The sequence below is a fragment of the Lissotriton vulgaris genome, chromosome 2_1 (genome assembly GCF_964263255.1).
Source record: "Lissotriton vulgaris chromosome 2_1, aLisVul1.2, whole genome shotgun sequence".
NCBI lineage: Eukaryota > Metazoa > Chordata > Amphibia > Caudata > Salamandridae > Lissotriton > Lissotriton vulgaris.
The window spans coordinates 1,611,847,993-1,611,865,469 of NC_141687.1; positions in this window are offsets into that span (position 1 = coordinate 1,611,847,993).

The window sequence follows — 17,477 nt, forward strand, 5'->3', positions numbered from 1 at the left end:
TCATCTGTATTTAAAAAGGAAAATAATAATGAATGGAAGCATTTTGCAACTTATTTGTTGGTAGAGAATTCTTTTGATTTGGGTTCTGATCAGCGTATTTGTAAATATTGTTATAACAAATTAGATGAGAACAAAATGCCTGCTAGAGCTGTGCATAATAATCTTCAGTTGGTAATTATTCCTTCTGGACTGATGAATTTAAATACCTATGAGTCTATTCTTATTCAATGTGTGCATCCATTTCAGGCTAATGTTCGTATGAAGCCCAAGACAGGAAAATTGCCTCCTTCACATTTACAAACAGGATTAAAGGGAAGAGATGTTTATTTGCCTGTAGATTTTTTAATAAAAAATTGAAACAATTGGTGTGGAAAATGTAGAAGATCAACCTTTAGATATTCTTGTTAATGGCGTTCCTACTAGGAGTATGAGAATCTGGCAAGAATTAGTGAATGTTAGGAAAGTGTAAAAGTCAATGTATCTAGTAAAAAAAACTAATCAATATTATAAAAATGTGTATGTGAGCTGTGCTGAGTACGCTTGGGATGATTTACTTCAATTTCTTCGAGACACAAATCCAAAGATACTAATTATTGAATACAAGACACCTGGAGAACTGTGCTCTTTGTATCCAGTTAATTTATGCATCTATTTCAATCATAGATTCAAAGCTATAATATCGTTTATCACCAATTAAAAAAATTCTCCTCTTGGAAAGATTTTGGATTTCTTTTGGAGAAAAGAGTATCAACCAATAGAGGCTCCTCACATACATATGCTAATATGGATCAAAGATGCTCCCAAATTTGCAACTGAGTCAGATGATACTCTGCTGTCTTTTATTGGTTAATATGCCACATATAATATACCCAAAAGTACACAAGATAAGTACTTAAAACAACAAGTCTTACGATTACAAAGCCATCGTTGTGGAAAATACTGTCATCGAAAATACAAATTTAGGAACAAGTTCTACACCAAATGTCGCTTTGGATTTCCATCTCCTGTAATATTGAAAGGAAGAGTGAACAGTTTTATGCCATCTTTGGTACATAATATCACTAAAAGTCTCCAAAAAATACATACAACTTAAAAAAATATATAAATGACTATAACCCAGCCATTTTGTCCATGTTGAATGCTAACATAGAAATTCAATATATTGCAGACAATTCCGTTGTTGCTCGATATCTAACACCCTACATGACAAAATCAGAAAAGGCAGAATTGAAGGAGCTGTGAGAAGAGATTTCCCACAAGAAAAGTCTAAAAAATTATATAGTTACAGTTTAAAGATGTTATATGATCGAGAAATTGGAGCTTATTAATGTTCAGATCAATTATCATCTGCAAGTCTTTACTCCAAATCTAGAAGAATCATTTGGGTGAGTCTAAGTCTTCATGCAACACAAAATCGAGTACTTAAATCTGTATTATAGGCCCACATGCATCAAGTATTTTTGGAGTCGCAAACGGTGCGATTCCTTAAAATCGGCCGTTTGCGATTCCAAAAATGCTTTTTGGAATGCATCAAGCATTTTTAGCGATTTCTAAAAATGCGATTGCTTTTAAGAAATCGCAAATTTGCGATTTCTTAAAGGCAATGCATGATTACATTAATAATTGCGAATTCGCAATTAGGGTGTCAAATTTACCGAGTGGTTGAACCACTCGGTAAATTTGCAAAAAGTGTTAAAAACGCTGCAAAAGCATTTTTTACACATTCATGTTACGGACACACATGTCCTTAGGACATGTGTGTGTGCAACATGATGCGAAAACAACATTTCATGGGTGCAGGGGGGGGGGTCATTTGAACCCCCCTCTCCACCCTTGAAATGCAATCAGGATTTGCGATATTCTAAGTGCGAATTCGCAATTCCCATTCATTCCTATGGGCATTTTAGCCCATAGGAATGAATGGGAATTGCGAATTCGCACTTTGCTAATCGCATAATATTTGAGAATCGGTAAAAATTGCGATTTTTACCGTTTCTCAAATATTTTGAGAAAATGTACATGCATCCCATTTTGCATTTCCTAATTTGCGATTCCCTAAAAATCGCAAATTAGGAAGTGCAAAATGAAACAATGATGCATGTGGGCCATAGTGTATTAGTTCATAACACTTCCTATTCCAACTGTTCAAAGATCCATTCCTTTTTTATTAATTCTACTTTGAGTTCCGAAGAAGGACAATCTCTTCTGAGAATCATGTCAAATAGAAAGAAGATCACCATAATAATAGCAATGGACTCATCTTCCAGCTTTTCTTCAAAAAGAGATTTCATTCCTGAAGACCCACGAAAGAAAAAGAAAACCACTCTAATTTGGAACTTATTTACTATCCCTGAAGAGCAAAAAAGGGTTAATGATCCGTTATTAACCTGTAAAATATGCCAAATAACTCTTTAAAGGAGTGATGCATCCAAACAATACTCCTTTGGCACACCAAGTATGATGCGACATATCAAGAACCTGCACCCCAATAACTTTGCTCGAGCTCCAACACAGACGTTACAGGAAAACGCACCTGCTCCTGCACCAGGCACATCAATTGCTGCAGCAGCATATTCAGCAAGCAATCCACACCCACACATTGATCCTCATTTCGGTGAAATTAACATTCCATGCATTTATTGTGATGAACTTTTGTCTTACGGGGAGCAGTCTATCGACCTTATAAAATGCAGGGAGCATTACTTTTTTTGACATTATCTTGTAATTGGTATCAACTACCCCAGCCGAAAGCAGTGCTTAATTTGCACACTTTCTGCCTTTCTTGACTGCGATTATCAATTATTCTTCAATTTCATATTCTGATTGAACGTCAAGGCCCTTTATCGAACCTTTTTGTCGTAGCTACTACTCCAGTCAAAGGTTAATGCTCCAAAAGTAATCTGTAAAATTTACCAAACAACACTTTCAAAGGGTAATCCATCCAAAAAAGATTTCTTTGACACAGCAAATATAGTGCGACATGTGAAGAACTTGCACCACAACAACTTTGCTTGAGCTGCAACACAAAAATTGCAGGGCAACCCACCTGCTGCTGCACCAAGCACATAAACTGCTGCAACAGCATCTTCGGCAAGCAGTCCATACTCACATATTAATCTTGATTTTAGTAAACTTAAATTTCTATACATTTATTGTGGTGAGACAGTCTATCAACTTCATAAAAAAACTGAACATATCTGTCCTCAACATTACTCATTAGACATTTATCAACCTTTTGTGTTGTAACTACTCCCACCGAAGGCAGTTGGAAATATGCACACTTGCTGCCTTTCTTGACTGAGGTTATAAATTATTCATCTTCTAATACTAATTCAAAGTGCACACCCTTTATTTAGCCTTCTTCTTAACTACTTATTAAATGGCAGTGCGTAATTTCCACACCTGCATCCTTTCTTCCGACGCACAGTCTTTGTAATGAGCTCGGTATCCAAAAATCTACTTCTATGATAAGGCAATGGTTACTTTGCGCATCTTCAACATTTCTAACTTTTTACCTTAGTCATCTTCCATTCAATGAACACATCATCCCCATGTACACACACTTACTTGCTTCACAAATTGACCTCGCACACCAAAAAGTTGTATGATAAACACAGTGTCAATGTTCAATCAACATTCGTATTGTGAATAAGACAAAATTAAACTATTCTCCCAAGAAATTTGTTCAAGTCAGTTTTCTTCGTTTTATTCTTTCTTTATTTGTTCAAACACTTGCAGATAAAAATAGCCAACGCGTTTCGTCCGAAACCGGACTTCTTCAGGGCTTTGCGCAGTGTACTCTCATGTCAAGCGTTCCATCCGTCCTGGCAGGTATGCAAATAATGAGTTTTATGGTTATATCCTTGGCAGATTTAGTAATCCTCCATTCATTTGGGATCCAGTAGAGTTAGGGGAAGAGTAAAGTATAAAACGAAGAAAACTGACTTGAACAAATTTCTTGGGAGAATAGTTTAATTTTGTCTTTTTCACAATACGAATGTTGATTGAACATTGACACTGTGTTTATCATACAACTTTTTGGTGTGCGAGGTCAATTTGTGAAATTAGATTTACAGAACAAATTTTTATTTGTTCCATTTTGGGATCTAGGGGGTTGTATCCCAGACCATTTGCACCCATACTTTGATTAACATTAGGAACTTGACTCTTGGTGCGGCCTTTAAAGCCTCAATCCCCTTCTTTGTCGTGACACACTTACTTGCTGCCTTTCTTGGCTGCGGTCATCAATTACTCTTCAATTTCATATTCTAATTCAAACTAAAGGCCCTTTATCGAGTCTTTTTAATGGAGATACTACCCCGGCCGAAGGCAGTGAGAAATTTGCACACTTGCTGCCTTTCTTGGCTGGGGTTATCAATTATTCTTGAATTTGATATTCTGATTCAAAGTCATGGCCCTTTATTGAGCCTTCTTGGTAACTATTACGCGTGAATGGCAGTGGGTAATTTGCGTACTTCCTGACGTTCATGTATAAAAAAAAAGCTTAACAAAAGTCTACCAATATTAAGAAAGAGCCAGTATAGTCTATGGTTATCAAATCTTCTGTTTGTTATTCTAATTCAACCTACAGGCCCTTTATTGAGCCTACTTGATAACTACTACCCGTGAATGGCAGTGGGTAATTTGCACACTTGCAGCCTTTCTTATTTCTTACATTATTCGTCTACCACTCAATCAACACATCATCTACACCTACACACACCTACTTACTGCCTTTCTTGGCTATGGTTATCAACTATTCTTCTATTTCAAATCTGTATTCAAAGTGCAGGCCCTTTATCAAGGCGTTTTGTCGTAGCTACTAACCTGTCCGAAGGCAGTGGGAAATTTACACACTTGTTGCCTTTCTTCGCAGGGGTTATCAACTACTGTTCAATTTCATATTCTGAGGGGGCGGCAGCAGAAGCCTAATCACGCCAGCGGGCAGCCGTGAGGGAAACAGCGGTGCTGCTTGTTCGTTCTGGCTGAGGGAAGCGCTGGGAGGCTCCTCACCATCAACTCAGCCGTGAGGGAAACGGCGGTGCTGCTTACTTGTATCTTCTGGCCGAAGGGAAGCGCCGGGAGACTTCCACGCCACCGGGCAGCCGTGAGTGCAACGGCACTACATTACCCAGAAGCCTCGGGGGTGGTGGCGCACCGTGACGGGTGCAGAGCGCCAGGAGGCGGTACTTAGCATCCCGTGCCCTCTCGCCCTGCGAGTCGCGCCCGCGGGAGCGCCCGCGGGCGAAGCCCGGGCAAAGGGCGGGCCCTCTGTGGCCCTCAGTGGTCAACAGTGGTCGGGCGGGCCACCACTCTAACGCTACTGATTTGGTGAGTGCAGATTCAAATATCATGGATGCAATGCCTAAGACAGCTGTCACAGTTGACTTTCCATTCCCCCCACCCACTTTCGAGTCATTGTTGGAAAATGCTTTTAATTTGGTATCCAATGAAATCGCAGACACGGAAAGGAGAATGTCCCTGAGCTGTTCGAACATTTCTCTAAGGCCATCACCTTCGCAAATGAGCCCTATTATTCCCTTATCCCCAACTGTCTTGATTGCTAAACCTACCCTAGCGCCCATACCCACTGTGCCTCCGCCAGAGGGGGACGATCCCCCAATAATAATTGACTCCCAGGTGGTTGACAATGCCAGCGGGCTTTTGGAAAGCAGTAATAAACTGGGTGGGGAAAAGCGCAAGAGAGGCGCTTCTAAACCTAGTGTCAATAAAAGGAAACAACCGCTAAACCACAGGAATTAACCTACGCCACAGAGCCTGTGGAATAAGCAAAAACGCCAACCAACAGGGGCAGATATCATCCACGACGGCGATAAGTATTTGGCGGATACAGGTGATAATTCTACCTCTACCTCTATGAATCCCATTGGAAATCAGAATACAATATGGACACAGACTGTTCCAACAGGAGATAATAATAGTATATCGAAGCAAAATGGGAATCTCATAGACACTATAGTAGATAATATTTTTAAAAGATTAGAGAGTCAAATGACTAAACAGTTTAATAATGTTTTTAAAAGACTGGACAGATTAGAAAATTTGGTAAAAAATGAGGAGGTAAAAAGGAAGGGGACTGTTACCTTAGATCAAATAAGGGGTGATCGCTTATTGAAAGAGCTGGAATCAGTTAGTAGTATTATATCATGTGGGAGGCCTGCTGCATCGTGTAGTGGTCTAAAACCTGTTGGGGGGCCAAGTACTGGCGGACAACAACCACCTAATGCGCCGCATATTACTCAAACTAGAGGTAATAATGCTGGGAACAACAAAGTTGTAGCTAATTTACCACCTAAACCCACGCCCATACCAGTAATTACACCATTGCCACCCTCTGCTAGACCTAGTATCGACAACCAGAATGGTGGCCCCATCCTGATGAGCGCAGCAGCGGGGCCCACCTCTGATGGCAATAGGGGTGTGGGATCGTCAAGGGATAGTAGGCCCATCAAACAACAAGGACCTCCTCTTCATCTACCCCCAGATGCCTGCCCCTTCGTTTTGGTTTTAGCAGGCATACCACCACTAAGGGAGGGACAGGGAGAATCATGGGTTCAACTACACAATAAATGTATTGATTGGCTAACTAAGCATAAAGGCATTGGTTATGACATCTCCAATGAAATCCTGTCAGCCCGCAGGGTGTCATGGGTAGGGCCCTTATTTAAAGATATCGAAGGTGACTGTATAGTCCTCAATTTTAAGAACCCTGGCACAGTTAGATTGCTGCTTAATAGAAATAATATTTGCCCTGGTATCTCCACTGTTGTAACTTTATTACCCCTAAGCTACTTCTATAGACCTCCACAAAGGCAACTGCGCCCAGCGTTCTTTCCCCTTAACCTGCATAATAGGTTTGCACCCCTCTCTGAATTAGACATGCTAAACTGACCATTAGTTACCGACTATGATACTATGGCCACTGATCACTCACCCCAGGTACCCAATCAAGATTTATCACTACACACCGCCCACTTCTCCCAATCACTGTAGTTAATCAATCATCTGGTAATTTAAGTACTACCACACAGGGCTGTAACCTAGCTATTATGAGTTGGAATATAGCGGGTCTTAAATCGAAATTGAGAATTAAAGAATGGTCAGACTGGGTAAACAATAATTGTGATATACTTATGTTACAAGAAACCTGGTGTACAACTTCACTTCTATTAGAAGGATTTAGCTGCCATAATCAAATTGTACCGGCACCCCCTATAGGTCGCCCTAGCGGGGGCCTTTCTATCTGGGCCAAAATAACCGCTGGCGTAGAAACTAAACTGATCCAGACCCATGAGAAATGTTTTATGGCTGTGAAATACACTAACAGGTTAATATTATGTTTAATCACTTTTTATAACAATGATTTTGTGTCCCATCCCAACAATACTTTTTTAATATTGTTTAATTTTATCGATGATGTAATAGTCGGGCAGAAGTATGGACCTTTTGATGGAATTTGTATTGGAGGTGATTTTAATGCTCATATGTATCGTAATGATCACCCATGTAGAAGTGGTGAGGAATTGAGGGACCACCTAGCGCCCCGAGATTTAGTGAATGCCCTGGAAATTGCAGGCACGGGAGGGAATAACACGGCCACTCCTACTTATATTGGTCAAGGGTGTTCTTCCACTATAGATTACATGTTTATTTCCCCTTCTCTAAGTGATATCATCTTAAAAGCAGAGGTCGCTTGTTCCATCTACAGCGACCATTATCCAATTATAATACATCTAAATAATCCTGGTAAGAACAACAAAGATGAAGCCAGAATAGAAATGGGGGCGCAACTTCTGGAAGCATCTACTGATAGATTAAGAGTTGTTTGGAAAGGGGCCGATAATAAAGGCATTTTAGCTAGAGTTATTAACAAAAATCCCAAATTAATGGAGAACTGTTTGACCCTCGATAGATCAGGACGTGATGTCGTTAATTCGTTTAGCGATCTCTGTTTGGCAATTAAAAGGGAATCCTCGAAACCAGCCTGTACCAACAAGAATTGCAGCCCTCGCTGGTTTGACTCTTCTTGTTCTAGGGCCAATAGAGAACTAAGGGAAGCCCTGAAATCTAAACCTAGGGACCCGATACATGTTAAAGACTTAAGAACAATATATAAAACCGCAGTACGCATACAATCTGAGGCCCTAGTTAGGGACCATTGGGAATCTCTGGTCCGGTCTGCGGCCTTGAAAGACACTACAGGGTTCAGGAGAGAGGTCAAGTCCCTATGATCTGTTGGTTCCAATATCACAGCTATTAATTGTAATATAACGGGGGATGTGTGGGTCAAGCACTTTTCCAAAATCTATGCCGCACAAGGGCCCCCCTCAGACAGTATCTCCCATGTAATGCCTGCTACACTCCTGGATATTGCACTATCAGAGGTTGAGGTAGCCATAGTTGAAAGCGCAGGGAACAAAGCGCCCGGCCCGGATGGTCTATCAATAGATCAAATTAAATCTGAAATCAATATTTAGGCCCCCCTGTTATTCAACTTATTTAATAACTTATCCGACAATTCTATTCCTGAATCTTGGTCAAATAGTGTTATTGTTCCAATATTTAAAAAAGGCGACAGACAAGACCCCGGATGTTACCGCCCAATATCACTAATTGACAACACACTGAAGGTCTTAGGGCGGGTAATTTTTAACAGGATGAGGAGCTGGGCCGAGGACAACAATATACTAGATCACTGCCAGCTCGGCTTTAGAAGCCACTTGGGCACTGTCGAACAATGCCTGAACTTGAATCTGTTAATGGCAAAGTACACCATTGTAAAAAAATCCCCTTTGTACCTTGGTTTTATGGATTTAAGTTCGGCCTTTGATTTTGTTAACCGTTCGAATTTGTGGTCACTTTTGCTTAGTTATGGTTTGGATGATTCCCTAGTTTATTTTCTTTCATACTTGCACTGGGATTTGAAGGCTAGAGTGCTCATTAATAATGAGGGTGTGGTTTCGAATGACATTTTAATTGGCAGGGGGGTCAGACAGGGCTGCGTGCTCCCCCCCTGCTTTTTATTTTGTACATTAATGGGCTGAGTAGTAATTTGTGCACTTTAACCGACGATGTTCCAATCATAAACGGCAACCCCATCCCCGCGTTGTTGTACGCGGACGACGCGGTGTTAATAGGCCGAACACCCAATGCCCTACGTATCCTAATCTCTGGTTTTGTTAATTTTATGGCAGATTTGGGCCTAACTACAAACTATAAAAAATCTTTTAATATGAATTGTGGGCCCAAAAAATACAATATAACTGCAATTAAAACAGGGGATAACAGCCTAAAATGCACAAGTACTTTTCCATACTTAGGACTGCTATTTTCTAATACGGGCTCTTGGCAACCTCATGTGTCCTATGGGAGAAACAAAATCAGTAAATCCATCAACTCGATTCTCTCCCTTCGGCAACCTAAACAGGCTGACATTATCACCTCAATTTTAAAGATCTACCGCACCCAATGTCAACCCACGGGAACCTATGGGGCGGAAGTGTGGGGATATTCTAATTGCACACATATTCAGACTGAGGAAAATAGGTTTTGCAGAAAAATATTGGGGGGAGTTTTCTGTGCTCCAACATTTATTTGCCATAATGAGCTCAAACTTCCATGCATAGAGGATTTCATCCGCTCTAGACCTGCTCTCTTTTGGCTCAAAATTTGGGTAAATCTCGCGGCCCACTTAACCCGCAGTATAATAACCGACTGCTTACAAAGTGAGAGGTCTCACTATGTACCTTGGTTAAAAGCAGTCGAGGAAAGCTTGTGCAGTGTGGGTCAGGGCCTCTTGTTTAGCTCCCCTACCATTATCCACTGCTCTCATAAAAATATAGTCAAAAGAGCACTATATGAATTATATGGGGAGGAGCGGGCAAGATTCGAACACCCCAAATCTTCTGTTGCTAAATATTTTTCCTTAGTTGAGCCTGATAACGGTTCCCTAGTTTTACCACAAAGATATCTGCTCACCACAATAGGTAGGTGGAATAGGAGCCTTCTGTTCCACTTCCGGGACGGAAGCATTGTAAACTTATTAAGTTTCCCCCTTGGATATAATAAACATCTGGAACAGTTGGATTGTCCTTGTTCCGTGGGCAGCAAACAAAGTTTGATACATTATTTTTTCTTTTGTGGTTTTTACAAACTTTATACTTGTCAATACCTAAAACCATACTGTTGTAGACACGGGCTTAGGGACTTGAATCAGGCAATGAAAACTTTACGAAGGATGTCCTCTGATGAGGTGATATTTATTGTGAGCAGTTTTCCTAAAGCCAGTGTTCGTTCTCGTGCAACTATGGAACTTGCTTGAAGAATATTTGCACATTGCTCATCTCTGCACAAATTGCCTTTTGCACATTGGAGGTTGCATAAATAGCTATCTTCTGTATTTGAAAAAGACTATTTTGTATGCGTGTATGCAACTTTTTAATGTTATTTCATGTATGATCAATTGTACAATGTACTGGATAAATTTTATCAATTATTTTAATGTACTTTTTAACTTAACCTGTGTGTACTTTTATGGATGCTTTTGACTTCCGAATAAAGATCATTTGACTTGACGACATATTCTGATTCAAAGTCATGGCCCTTTATCGAGCCTTTTTGTTGTAGCTACTACCCCGTCCGAAGGCAGTGGGAAATTTGCACACTTGCTCCTTTTCTTGGCTAGGGTTAACAATTATTCTTCAAGTAATTAAAATTCAACATGCAGGCCCTTTATTCAGCATTCTTGGTAACTACTTCCCGTGAATGGCAGAAGGTAATTTCCACACTTGCATCCTTTCTTGTGACGCAGAGTCTGTGTAATGCGCTGCTTATTTAAACATATACTTCCCTGATAAGGCAGTGGTTACTTTGTGCATCTGCAGCCTTCCTTACCTTTTACCTTATTCATCTTCCATTCAATGAACACATCATCCACACATACACACACTTACTTGCTGCCTTTTTTGGCTAGGGTTATCAATTATTCTTCAAGTAATTCAAATTCAAAGTGCAGGCCCTTTATTGAGCCTTCTTGGTAACTACTACGCATGAATAACAGTGGGTAAATTGCACACTTGCGTCCTTTCTTGCATCCTTTCTACTGCACAGTGTGTGTCCTTTGTGCACTTCCATTGCTTGCTTAGATGAGGTACCTATTTCTCAGGCTCCCACTGCGGAATCCGACGCACAGTCTGTGTAATGGATTGAAAATCCAAACATCCACTTCCCTGACAAGGCAGTGGGTACTTTGCGCATCTGCAGCCTTTCTTATTTTTCACCTTTTTCATCTTCCACTCAATCAACACATCATCTATACATACACACACCTACTTGCTGCCTTTTTTTGTTGGGGTTATCAATTATTGTAATATTTCATATTGTAATTCAAAGTGCAGACCCTTTATACACATCTACCCCGACCATGCCCTCCCTCCCAGCATCTGCCGGTAGACACTATAGCAGAGGAGAGCAGGGTTGTAACACAGGCCCCTCACCGAGTACAGCCTAGTTTGCCAGGTGCATGACACTCAAGCCTGAAATTGGTACACTGACTGCTACCTGGGTTGCAGGGTGCATCAGTCAGTCCTAAAGTTACTGCACAGTGTGCCGCCTGACGGATGCGTGCAGCATGTCAGTCACTCCCAGAGTTAGTGCACCACCTGCCACCTGGGTTGCCGGGTGCATATCACCCACTCCAAGAGTTAGAGCACTTTGTACAGTCTTGGTTGCCGGATCTGTGTCAGTCACTCATGAGTTAGTGGAGATGCCGAGTAATTTTGAAATTCTAATGATGAACCTCAAAAAGGGGACAATATTGTTATTTTTCAACCCTACCACCCAGTGTCGGGAGTGTGTACTTCATGCACTTGCTTCCTTACTTAAATGTGGAAGCAGTTTCTCAAGACACTCACTGCGGAATGCAACTCTCAATCTATGCAATGGACTGGAAATCCAAACATCCACTTCCCTGACAAGGCAGTGGGTATTGTGCGGGTCTGCTGCCTTTGTTATTTTTCCCCTTATTCATCTTCCACTCAATCAACACATCATCCACACATACACACACCTACTTGCTGCCTTTTTTTGACAGGGGTTATCAATTATTGTTCAATTTCATATTCCTATTCAAAGTGCAGGCCCTTTATCGAGCCTTTTTGTTGTAGCTACTACCCCGGCCGAAGGCAGTGAGAAATTTGCACATTTGCTGCCTTTCTTGGCTGGGGTTATCAATTATTATTCTTGTAATACAAATTCAAAGTACATGCCCTTTATTGAGCCTTCTTGGTAACTATTACTCGTGAATGGCAGTGGGTAATTTGCACACTTCCTGCCGTTCATGTTTAAAAAAAAGCTTAACAAAAGTTTACCAATATTAAGAAAGAGCCAGTATAGTCTATGGTTATCAAATCTTCTGTTTGTTATTCTAATTCAAACTACAGGCCCTTTATTGAGCCTACTTGATAACTACTACCCGTGAATGGCAGTGGGTAATTTGCACACTTGCAGCCTTTCTTATTTCTTACATTATTCGTCTACCACTCAATCAACACATCATCTACACCTACACACACCTACTTACTGCCTTTCTTGGCTATGGTTATCAACTATTCTTCTATTTCAAATCTGTATTCAAAGTGCAGGCCCTTTATCGAAGCTTTTTGTTGTAGCTACTAACCTGTCCGAAGGCAGTGAGAATTTACACACTTGCTGCCTTTCTTCACAGGGGTTATCAACTATTGTTCAATTTCATATTCTGATTCAAAGTCATGGCCCTTTATCAAGCCTTTTTGTTGTAGCTACTACCCCGGCCAAAGGCAGTGGGAAATTTGCACACTTGCTCCTTTTCTTGGCTAGGGTTAACAATTATTCTTCAAGTAATTCAAATTCAACATGCAGGCCCTTTATTCAGAATTCTTGGTAACTACTTCCCTTGAATGGCAGAGGGTAATTTCCACACTTGCATCCTTTCTTGTGACGCAGAGTCTGTGTAATGCGCTGCTTATTTAAACATATACTTCCCTGATAAGGCAGTGGTTACTTTGTGCATCTGCAGCCTTTCTTACTTTTTACCTTATTCATCTTCCAATCAATAAACACATCATCCACACATACACACACTTACTTGCTGCCTTTTTTGGCTAGGGTTATCAATTATTCTTCAAGTAATTCAAATTCAAAGTGCAGGCCCTTTATTGAGCCTTCTTGGTAACTACTACGCATGAATAACAGTGGGTAATTTGCACACTTGCGTCCTTTCTTGCATCCTTTCTACTGCACAGTGTGTGTCCTTTGTGCACTTCCATTGCTTGCTTAGATGAGGTACCCATTTCTCAGGCTCCCACTGCGGAATCCGACGCACAGTCTGTGTAATGGATTGAAAATCCAAACATCCACTTCCCTGACAAGGCAGTGGGTACTTTGCGCATCTGCAGCCTTTCTTATTTTTCACCTTTTTCATCTTCCACTCAACCAACACATCATCTATACATACACACACCTACTTGCTGCCTTTTTTTGCTGGGGTTATCAATTATTGTAATATTTCATATTGTAATTCAAAGTGCAGACCCTTTATACACATCTACCCCGACCATGCCCTCCCTCCCAGCATCTGCCGGTAGGCACTATAGCAGAGGAGAGCAGGGTTGTAACACAGGCCCCTCACCGAGTACAGCCTAGTTTGCCAGGTGCATGACACTCAAGCCTGAAATTGGTACACTGACTGCTACCTGGGTTGCAGGGTGCATCAGTCAGTCCTAAAGTTACTGCACAGTGTGCCGCCTGACGGATGCGTGCAGCATGTCAGTCACTCCCAGAGTTAGTGCACCACCTGCCACCTGAGTTGCCGGGTGCGTATCACCCACTCCAAGAGTTAGAGCACTTTGTACAGTCTTGGTTGCCGGATCTGTGTCAGTCACTCATGAGTTAGTGGAGATGCCGAGTAATTTTGAAATTCTAATGATGAACCTCAAAAAGGGGACAATATTGTTATTTTTCAACCCTACCACCCAGTGTCGGGAGTGTGTACTTTATGCACTTGCTTCCTTACTTAAATGTGGAAGCAGTTTCTCAAGACACTCACTGCGGAATGCAACTCTCAATCTATGCAATGGACTGGAAATCCAAACATCCACTTCCCTGACAAGGCAGTGGGTATTGTGCGGGTCTGCTGCCTTTGTTATTTTTCCCCTTATTCATCTTCCACTCAATCAACACATCATCCACACATACACACACCTACTTGCTGCCTTTTTTTGACAAGGGTTATCAATTATTGTTCAATTTCATATTCCTATTCAAAGTGCAGGCCCTTTATCGAGCCTTTTTGTTGTAGCTACTACCCCGGCCGAAGGCAGTGAGAAATTTGCACATTTGCTGCCTTTCTTGGCTGGGGTTATCAATTATTATTCTTGTAATACAAATTCAAAGTACATGCCCTTTATTGAGCCTTCTTGGTAACTATTACTCGTGAATGGCAGTGGGTAATTTGCACACCTCCTGCCGTTCATGTTTAAAAAAAAGCTTAACAAAAGTTTACCAATATTAAGAAAAAGCCAGTATAGTCTATGGTTATCAAATCTTCTGTTTGTTATTCTAATTCAAACTACAGGCCCTTTATTGAGCCTACTTGATAACTACTACCCGTGAATGGCAGTGGGTAATTTGCACACTTGCAGCCTTTCTTATTTCTTACATTATTCGTCTACCACTCAATCAACACATCATCTACACCTACACACACCTACTTACTGCCTTTCTTGGCTATGGTTATCAACTATTCTTCTATTTCAAATCTGTATTCAAAGTGCAGGCCCTTTATCGAAGCTTTTTGTTGTAGCTACTAACCTGTCCGAAGGCAGTGAGAATTTACACACTTGCTGCCTTTCTTCGCAGGGGTTATCAACTATTGTTCAATTTCATATTCTGATTCAAAGTCATGGCCCTTTATCAAGCCTTTTTGTTGTAGCTACTACCCCGGCCAAAGGCAGTGGGAAATTTGCACACTTGCTCCTTTTCTTGGCTAGGGTTAACAATTATTCTTCAAGTAATTCAAATTCAACATGCAGGCCCTTTATTCAGAATTCTTGGTAACTACTTCCCTTGAATGGCAGAGGGTAATTTCCACACTTGCATCCTTTCTTGTGGCGCAGAGTCTGTGTAATGCGCTGCTTATTTAAACATATACTTCCCTGATAAGGCAGTGGTTACTTTGTGCATCTGCAGCCTTTCTTACTTTTTACCTTATTCATCTTCCAATCAATAAACACATCATCCACACATACACTTAATTGCTGCCTTTTTTGGCTAGGGTTATCAATTATTCTTCAAGTAATTCAAATTCAAAGTGCAGGCCCTTTATTGAGCCTTCTTGGTAACTACTACGCATGAATAACAGTGGGTAATTTGCACACTTGCGTCCTTTCTTGCATCCTTTCTACTGCACAGTGTGTGTCCTTTGTGCACTTCCATTGCTTGCTTAGATGAGGTACCCATTTCTCAGGCTCCCATTGCGGAATCCAACGCACAGTCTGTGTAATGGATTGGAAATCCAAACATCCACTTCCCTGACAAGGCAGTGGGTACTTTGCGCATCTGCAGCCTTTCTTATTTTTCACCTTTTTCATCTTCCACTCAATCAACACATCATCTATACATACAAACACCTACTTGCTGCCTTTTTTTGCTGGGGTTATCAATTATTGTAATATTTCATATTGTAATTCAAAGTGCAGACCCTTTATACACATCTACCCCGACCATGCCCTCCCTCCCAGCATCTGCCGGTAGACACTATAGCAGAGGAGAGCAGGGTTGTAACACAGGCCCCTCACCGAGCACAGCCTAGTTTGCCAGGTGCATGACACTCAAGCCTGAAATTGGTACACTGACTGCTACCTGGGTTGCAGGGTGCATCAGTCAGTCCTAAAGTTACTGCACAGTGTGCCGCCTGACGGATGCGTGCAGCATGTCAGTCACTCCCAGAGTTAGTGCACCACCTGCCACCTGGGTTGCCGGGTGCGTATCACCCACTCCAAGAGTTAGAGCACTTTGTACAGTCTTGGTTGCCGGATCTGTGTCAGTCACTCATGAGTTAGTGGAGATGCCGAGTAATTTTGAAATTCTAATGATGAACCTCAAAAAGGGGACAATATTGTTATTTTTCAACCCTACCACCCAGTGTCGGGAGTGTGTACTTTATGCACTTGCTTCCTTACTTAAATGTGGAAGCAGTTTCTCAAGACACTCACTGCGGAATGCAACTCTCAATCTATGCAATGGACTGGAAATCCAAACATCCACTTCCCTGACAAGGCAGTGGGTATTGTGCGGGTCTGCTGCCTTTGTTATTTTTCCCCTTATTCATCTTCCAATCAATCAACACATCATCCACACATACACACACCTACTTGCTGCCTTTTTTTGACAGGGGTTATCAATTATTGTTCAATTTCATATTCCTATTCAAAGTGCAGGCCCTTTATCGAGCCTTTTTGTTGTAGCTACTACCCCGGCCGAAGGCAGTGAGAAATTTGCACATTTGCTGCCTTTCTTGGCTGGGGTTATCAATTATTATTCTTGTAATACAAATTCAAAGTACATGCCCTTTATTGAGCCTTCTTGGTAACTATTACTCGTGAATGGCAGTGGGTAATTTGCACACTTCCTGCCGTTCATGTTTAAGAAAAAGCTTAACAAAAGTTTACCAATATTAAGAAAGAGCCAGTATAGTCTATGGTTATCAAATCTTCTGTTTGTTATTCTAATTCAAACTACAGGCCCTTTATTGAGCCTACTTGATAACTACTACCCGTGAATGGCAGTGGGTAATTTGCACACTTGCAGCCTTTCCTATTTCTTACATTATTCGTCTACCACTCAATCAACACATCATCTACACCTACACACACCTACTTACTGCCTTTCTTGGCTATGGTTATCAACTATTCTTCTATTTCAAATCTGTATTCAAAGTGCAGGCCCTTTATCGAAGCTTTTTGTTGTAGCTACTAACCTGTCCGAAGGCTGTGAGAATTTACACACTTGCTGCCTTTCTTCGCAGGGGTTATCAACTATTGTTCAATTTCATATTCTGATTCAAAGTCATGGCCCTTTATCAAGCCTTTTTGTTGTAGCTACTACCCCGGCCAAATGCAGTGGGAAATTTGCACACTTGCTCCTTTTCTTGGCTAGGGTTAACAATTATTCTTCAAGTAATTCAAATTCAACATGCAGGCCCTTTATTCAGAATTCTTGGTAACTACTTTCCTTGAATGGCAGAGGGTAATTTCCACACTTGCATCCTTTCTTGTGACGCAGAGTCTGTGTAATGCGCTGCTTATTTAAACATATACTTCCCTGATAAGGCAGTGGTTACTTTGTGCATCTGCAGCCTTTCTTACTTTTTACCTTATTCATCTTCCAATCAATAAACACATCATCCACACATACACACA